Raw genomic sequence first — 8,458 nt, 5'->3', positions numbered from 1 at the left:
AACTAATCATGCAGCCATCTTGCCAGTGTGGATGGAAAACCTGAGAGTATTTGGTGTGTCCCTTCACCACCTCTCCCTGAAACCTCAGTGCTCAGCTCAGTTTTGTGGTGACTTCAGGGTAGAAGCCAGGAGAAGTAGAAATATCTCTGGAGGGTTACACAAGACAGTGGCTCCTGTGGTTATAACGGAGAGAGGATCCAGGTGGCCTGGTAGTCCTGAGGACGGAAGAGACACTTACTTGTCACTGAACAATTTTTGGTGCCTTTGCGTTTTCAACCATGTATATGTATTTCCTATTTGAAAAAACACAAAATAATTATATTCAGACAAAAACAACAATAAAACAATAACAAAAAATAGATGCAGGGAGGTTAGAACTTGATGCCTACGACTGCCACCTTGAGGACAATGAGCTGGCCCTTCTGGCCCCCATCCACCCCTCCTCTCATCTGGTATCCCCATTCTCTACAGGTTCAGAGAGGGGTGTGGCTAGCCTGATGTCACTCAGCATTTAGGGGCTAGCAAAGTTCTGGGGGTCAGTTTTTCAGACTCTCAGTGTCAGCTTTTTCTCCTGGGCATCAATGGTCTGATCTCCCCCTTGACCTCTCCATGTTATTTGCAGGGCTGTGTAAATGCTGCACATCAACCTTCAGAGAGATATTTTAAAATGTGCATGACTTACATGCCATCTTTCCCAGAGAGTCATCTCTTATGAGCTCTCCTCTGTCCACCCATGTGGTATCAGCATATTTCCACCCTTTCTGCCTTCTTTCCACCACCCTTGACCACCAAAGTGACTAGCCACTGCAACTTGGCCCTCCCCAGATGAGACATGTGACCTTGAGCAAGTCGTTTAACCTCCCTGTGCCTCTGTTTCTTCATCTATAGTCGAGGACCATGACCTTCCTCCCACGGTTCTTCATTCATCCGTTTGTACAACATGCATGTGTTCTGTGCCAGGCGCTGAACCCAGCACTGAGCATCACGCGAGACAAGGCATGTAGACTTAGTGTAGAGACACAGAGTTATTGCCAAGGCCTCCTTCCTTGGCTGCTCTTCTGGGCTGGGCGTGGAAATCTAGCAGGCCCTTGGAAGAACTGCTTCTGTCTACTCCCAACCTCTCAGCTTCCAGTACTGCTCCTGGAGTGAGGCAGCCATTTCCTCTGGATAAAGTGTCAGGGGCTGTAGAAATAGCCTCTTCCCCAGGCTTTTCCACTGGCTAGATCCCCAGGGCATTGCTTTGCCTGCCAGAAGGACCAGCACTGAAGTTCACCTGTGGGTCTTTAGTCTGGAGCTATAGGAGTGTCCAGCTCTCTTGTCCTCTGAGGACCCCACCCCTGAGAGGCTGCTCCTTCTCCTGCTCGGCTCATGTCTCTTCTTTCCTGAGCTCCACGCCTCTTCGGGGGCTGGCACAGAGGCTGAGAATCTGGGACAAGAAACTCTCTCACATTTGCCTCCCTCTGAATGTAACCTGGGCTGTGGAGGGAAGGCGACCCCTTCTTTGAAACAACCGCCACAACCTCAGAACACGCAGGAACTTGTTTCCAATGAGGAAAGAGAAGTTTCCAGAGCTCTTGGAGGGACTTTATCCCCATCCCCTGCCTGTTCACTGAGGGTTGGATGAGTAGCACTGGGAGGGAGGGAGGGAGGGGTGTTTGTGGAAAAGACGCTCTGCGTCAGCCCTGGTCATGACAAGACCCCAAGTCAAGTCAAAGTGATGATGAGGGACTCTGGGGAAGAAGGGATCTAGTTTAGATATAAGGAGGCATTTCCTGATGGCCAGGGAAAGGGTTTACGGAGAGAGCTGTGGAGGGTTAGATGGAACCACTCAGACACAGTTCTCCCAAAGCCAGGGGAACGATGAGATGATCGGGGAGTTGCAGCGGCTTCAGGGATTCCGTGATGCTGCAGGGCCGGCAGGGACTGGGGAGGAAGCCAAGGAGATGTCAGTTCATCATCCATGTCTAGAGTACAGGGAGCAGGTTCTGGGGACCCCCCCCACACACACACACACATGCCCAGCACACAGCCTCATAAAGGGCAGACTAGACAATCTGACCAAAGAGGACAGGTCTTTCCCGGAAGATGGTGCCAACTCCACCCTCAGGGAAGGACCGCTGCTTTAGAGCCCCAACAAGATGGTTCCAGACTGTGGCACCTGGAAGTCCTTCTTTGTGTCCAGCCCCGGTGCTGTTAACACTGCCTGATCTCACTGCCGTGTGGGGGGTTTGCCCAGCCCCAGAGGACAGACCAAGGAGGGAAGAAGGGCCTTGTTCTCAGGCTTGGCCTGTTGGAGCAGAACAAGTTGGCCAATACTTCAAACTCCTGACTCAGCTCCTAGGGAGTCCTGTGGAGACTGGAAAGGGGGTTCTTCCTTGGAACTCCCACAATCCATGAGGGTATATGCAGGCAGCAGAGGGGGTGTTGAAAGGCTGGGGAGGAAACTTTTCTGGATGCTCAGCCCTCCACCCCGCTGAGGAAAGCTTGTAGCTTCTGAAGGGTGGGAACTGAGCATTATGCCAGGATCCCCGTGCTCAGCACACGATGGGCTGAATGAATAAAGGTATGGGGGGGGGGGGCGCTGGTCCCCCAGCAGCTGGAGTGGATCTTTGGATGAGAGATCCCTCTCCGGGCCTCAGTTTCTCCATCTGTAAAAGGAGGGGGTTGCACTAGATTATGTCTAAGCTTTTTTCCAACCAGGGGTTTCCTGTTCTCTCCTGTTCCTCTCCAATTCTACCCCTTTAAATCTTTACCTCCCCCTTGACCCACATTCTCTGCCCTCTCCATCCCAGTCTCCCATTTCCCAGCCAACTTCCTCCTGTTTTCCTTTTGACAGGTGTTCTCCTTGTCTGTTTCTGGTGATTCCTCCAGGCACGACCCCGGCTCCCTCCCTGAAGCCTTTTGTGTCTGGGTTCCTCCTCCCCCGCAACCCCCTCCGTCTAGCGCTCCCTTCATCACTTTAGAGCCAGAACCCGGAGATTGTAAGAAGGGGAGGGGTCCCAAGGCAACCTCTGCCGGCTCCCGCCGTGGCCCCCCGCAGTGCCGCAGTGCCCTCCCCCTCCCAGTCCACTCCCCGGAGTGGCCCACCCGCCGCTCCCCCGGCGGCCGGTGCCGCAGTGCGCCCTCGCCCCACGCTAATGCGATCTGGAGAGACCCAGGCGGGCGGCGGGCAGTCTGGGCCGAGCGTCCTGGGCGGCGCTGATGGATGGTCCCCTGACAGTAATCGCAGAATGAGGACGCGCTGGCGACGCTCTCGCCTGAGGCCCCGCTGTTTGGCGAGCGCCGGAATCCCTCCCTCCACCAGCGCCTGCTTCCCAGGCGCTGCCCCCAACCCATGCGGCTTTGGGGAGGCCTGAGGCCTCAGGCTTGGGCGGAGGTGGGGTCTTTCCCTGCCCCCTCCCCCTCAAGACAATAGTTTCTGTTTTCGAATCATCCTAGGATCCCACCCTGTGCGACGATTCTGAACAAGCTCCTGGGCTCCTTGAGCCTCACTTTCCCCTTCTGTACAATGGGAAATAATGGTCTTTCTAAGCCTGGATGGAGAGAGTTAGCTTCAAAGGAGGAAATACTGAGACGAATTATCATTCTCCCTTGAGCAGAAATTGACTTTTACTTTTAGTTCACAGTGCTCAGAATAATCTGGGCTAGCTCTGGCTGGGAAGCTCAGTTGGTTAGCGCATCCTGCCAACATGCCAACCTGATCCCGGTCAGGTCAGGGCATCTGCAAGAATCTACCAGTGAATGCATAAATAAATGGAGCAACAGCCCTAGCCGGTTTGGCTCAGTGGCTAGAGCATTGGCCTGTGGACCAAAGCGTCCGGGTTCGACTCCACCCCTGCCCAGGCCCAGGTCAGGGTGCATGCCCGATGTGTTTGATGTTTCTCTCTGTCTTTTTATTTCTCTTCCCCTCTCTCTAAAAGATCGATGGAAAAATATCCTCTGGTGAGGATTAACAAAAAAAGGAACAACAAATATCTCTCATCAATAAATAAAAATTAAAAAAGGAATAATTGCCGAACCGGTTTGGCTCAGTGGATAGAGCGTCGGCCTGCGGACTGAGGGGTTCCGGGTTCGATTCCGGTCAAGGGCATGTACCTTGGTTGCGGGCACATCCCCAGTAGGGGGTGTGCAGGAAGCAGCTGATTGATGTTTCTCTCTCATCGATGTTTCTAACTCTCTGTCCCTCTCCCTTCCTCTCTGTAAAAAATCAATAAAATATATTTAAAAAATAAATAAATAAAAATAAAAAAGGAATAATCTGGGCTAATGCTAATAATCTGGGCTAATAATCTGAAGCTGAAAGAGAGCGGAGTGGATATTTACACATAGAATATATGTTTACAAACATACACATGCCATAATGTTTTGGGGCTAATAAATATATCTGAACGTAAGAGATGTCAGTATCAGCACTGCTTAGATGTCATTAAAGCAGCACAACAGCACAGGTATATTTCTTCAGGGAGGTGACTGCCTCAAGCAGGACTCTTTCCCCGCTCCCCTGAGGCCCCACTGCGGACTAAGCCGCATTCCCCACCCAGTCTTGGGATCCCCAGCGATCCAGGGCTAGGCTGACTAAGGGCTGTGAGGAGAGGGTCCCCGTAGGGAAATGTTCCTGGAGGCCTTTCGGACCCCTCACCCACTTCCAGGTGACTCAAGTTCCAAAGTCCCCACTCCCCACCCCAGGGGATTCCCCTTGGGCCTGGGCCCTGCTGAGGGTCTGGGGGCAGGATCCAGAGCCAATTACAATTCTGAGAGCATGCCCAGGCACTTCCTCAATCCCTTTTAACCTTCCCCTCTCATCAGAAGCCAAATTGAGTTAGTCTTGAGTTTTTATTTAATTCCCTAAATGGAATCATAATCTGTTTAGTGGCCTTTTTCCCAAGTCCTGGGTACTAAAGTGTGTGTGTGTGTGTGTGTGTGTGTATTTGGGGGGGGGGGGCGGGTAATGAGGGCAGCTCTGTGGCTTGTGGAGAACCCTCTCACACAACCTCTAAACAACACCAAAGAGTAGGAGACACCATGACCTGATTGCCACTGGTGGTATAATGGTGATGATTATGGTGATAATGATGATGACAACTAATATTTATTGGGCATCTCCTGTGTCAGCATTGAGCTAGGCACTGCCCATGCATTTCTCACTTAATTCTCACCATTACCTTCCAGGTAGTGACCATTTACAGATGAAGAAACTGAGTTTTAGAGAGGTTGAGTAGCTTATGTCACATCCTACAGCTAGTTTTTATTTTTGTTATTGTTTTAAAAATATTTTTATTGATTTCAGAGAGGAAAGGAGAGGAAAAGAGATAGAAACATCAATGATGAGAGAAATCATTCATGGGCTGCCTCCTGCACGCCCCACACTGGGGATTGAGCCCGCAAACCAGGCATGTGTCCTTGGCTGGAATCGTACCGGGGACCCTTCAGTCCAAAGGCTGATGGTCTACCCACTGAGCAAAACCCGCTAGGGCTACAGCTATTTTTTTAAAAATCCTCACCTGAGGATATTTTTTCCATTGATTTTTTTTTTTTTTTTTTTTTTTTTTAGAGAGTGGAAAGGAGAGAGAGAGAGAGAGAGAGAGAGAGAGAGAGAGAGAGAGAAACAATGATGTGAGAGAGACACTTTGATTGGTTGCCTCCTGCATGTGGCCCAACCTAGGCTGGGCATCGAACCTGCAAACCAGGTATGTGCTCTTGACTGGAAATCGAACCCAAGGCCCTTTGGTGCCCAGGCCAACACTCTAACCATTGAGAAACACTGGCCAGGGCCACATCCTACAGCTATTGATAAAAGAAGACCCAACTTTTGAAACCACAATCAAACTACAGAGGCCATGCTCTTAACCACTCAGCTGTGTGACGCTGGACAAGATGCTTACCTGCTACATGCTCCAGTTCCCTCATTTGCATAATACAGATAATAAATACAGATAATATACTCCCTTCTTGCGGTTGTTGTGTTGATTAAATGAGATAAGACATTCACCCTACTCACAGTAAATGTTCAGTTAAGTGCCATAAACTTTGGGTAGAGCAAGGGAAGGGGTGTAATGCAAGGCCATAAGGTGACTATTAATGATAAATTGTGATTTCTGATAATCATAGTTATCATGTTTTGGAGAGCACAGGCACTCAGACAAGGAAAAAATTGCCATGCCTGTTTAACAGATGAAGAAACTGAGTTTCAGCTAAATTAAGTAAATTGCCTAAAGCCAACCAGTTAATAAATGGCCGAACAGAGTTTAAATTCAAACATTGGGCCTTTTGGACTCCAAAGCCTGCTGCTCCTAACACCTCCAGAGTCACCAGACACTAACCTCTCCTGGAGGAGGTCAAGGCTGCCCACAAGCCCAAGTCACACCCTCTTCCACCTGGGATCCAATTTTTCCAGGTGAGCAATGGTTCCTTAAAGCAGCGGTTCTCAACCTGTGGGTCGCGACCCCTTTGGCGGTCGAAGGACCCTTTCACAGGGGTCACCTAAGACCATCCTGCATATCAGATATTTACATTATGATTCATCACAGTAGCAACATTACAGTTATGAAGTAGCAACGAAAATAATTTTACGGTTGGGTCACAACATGAGGAACTGTATTTAAAGGGCCAGAAGGTTGAGAACCACTGCCTTAAAGGAACAGGAGAGTAAGTAAAAAAGCAGCTAAGATAGTTTCTCCCTCCCCCAAAGCCAATGTGGACCTTTTCCCCACCCCCTTTCCTCACTCCCCTGTTTCCTCTGCTCAACTTTGTGGCCATTAAATAGAAGAGGAGAAAGTTTGAACCAGGCATGAAATATTTATCAGTTAATTACAATATGCAGATTCTGTTCTTGGGGGTGATTTATCTTTTTAGAAATATAGGAAAAGATCCTGGAAACTTGTATCCTAATTGCTTGGCCTATTATTGTAGCAACCAGGTAGAAACTCCATTTACTATGTAACTGCAAATTTCCCCACTAGCTGCCTCTGCCTCTGTCGCTGGTGGTCTGGGGACTATTCACTTTTCTGATGAAAGAGGGGCCTGTAAGAGGTCAATCTGTCCATTCCCCTGTTTCCTCTTGGGGTGGCCCCTAATAGTTGTAGGAAATGAGAAAATGAGAGTCTCAGAAATTCTGGGATCTCAAGAGAAGCACATCCTATGTGACACCTCCCCCACTGAGGCGGCGGCGGCTGGTGAGGGGGCGGTTCCCATGTGAAGAAGAAGCCCTCAGCTGAGTATCCTTCCCCACATGCTCTTTGCTTACACACAGAAGGCAAAGTGGCAGCCTTCCTCTCACTCTTATATCACCTCTTAGGGCCCGTATCTCAACCCCTGGCTGCATATTAACATCACCGGAGAAGCTTTAAAAAAGGCAGATGCCTGGGCACTACTTCAGATCAACAAAATTAGGATCTGGAACAAGGTCTTAGTAATTTTTGTCGTTAATCCTCACCCAAGGATATTTTTTCCATTGATTTTTGGAGAGAGTGGAAGGGAAGGGGAGAGACAGAGAGATAGAGAAACACTGATGTGAGAGAGACACATTGATTGGTTGCCTCCTGAACTCACCCTGACCTGGGCCAGGGATTGAGCCGGCAACTGAGATATGTACCCTTGACTGGAATCAAACCTGGGACCCTTCGGTCCACCGGTTGACGCTCTATCCACTGAGCCAAGCTCTATTCACTGAGCCAAACCGACTAGGGCAAGTGTTAGTATTTTTAAAATCTGTCCAAGGGGTTCCAGTGTGCAGCAAAAGATGAGTACCTCTAGCCCTGGACAGTTTTCTCAGTGGTTAGAGCTCTGGCCCACGGACTGAAGGGTGGCATGTTCAATTCCGGTCAAGAGTACATACCTTGTACCTCGTACCTGGGTTGCAGGCCTGGTCCCTGGCCCTGGTCAGCGCATGGGCGGGAGGCAACCAATGAATATGTTTCTCTCACATGGACGTTTCTCTCTCTCTGTCTCTCCCCCTCCCTTTCACTATCTCTAAAAAAGTCAATAGAAAAAATATCCTTAGGTAAGGATTAACCAAAAAAAATGAGAATCTCTAGGGCTAATGAAAGAGTATGGCTGCCTGGCAAAGGGGCCCTGTTGATCTGTAGGACTATGGAATTTTCATCCCTCCCTTTCAGGGGTTGAGGAGGCAATGTCTTCACTTTTGCTGGAATCTGAAGAGCGTACTTTTCTCTCCTCACGAGAAGCTTCTAATATTAATAACTACCATTTATCAAGCCCCTGCTGAATGCTTGGATCTATGCAAATAAAATTTAATCTCATCTACACAACAACTCTATACGGTCAGTGGGCATGTCCATTTTATGGATGACTCAGAGAGGTTAAGTAATTTGCCTAAGATTGTACAACTAGCAAGTGACACATCTGGGATTTTGAACCCTAAAGCCATGTTTTTCACCACTGTGCTGCCCTGCCTCTCAGTTTCTCAAGGCTGGAAGGGAAGTGCATCAAAGCCAGGATC

This window comes from Myotis daubentonii, chromosome 2 (genome assembly GCF_963259705.1).
Source record: "Myotis daubentonii chromosome 2, mMyoDau2.1, whole genome shotgun sequence".
Lineage (NCBI taxonomy): Eukaryota > Metazoa > Chordata > Mammalia > Chiroptera > Vespertilionidae > Myotis > Myotis daubentonii.
The sequence above is the reverse complement of the archived record's forward strand: the minus strand, read 5'-3'. Positions refer to the sequence as shown.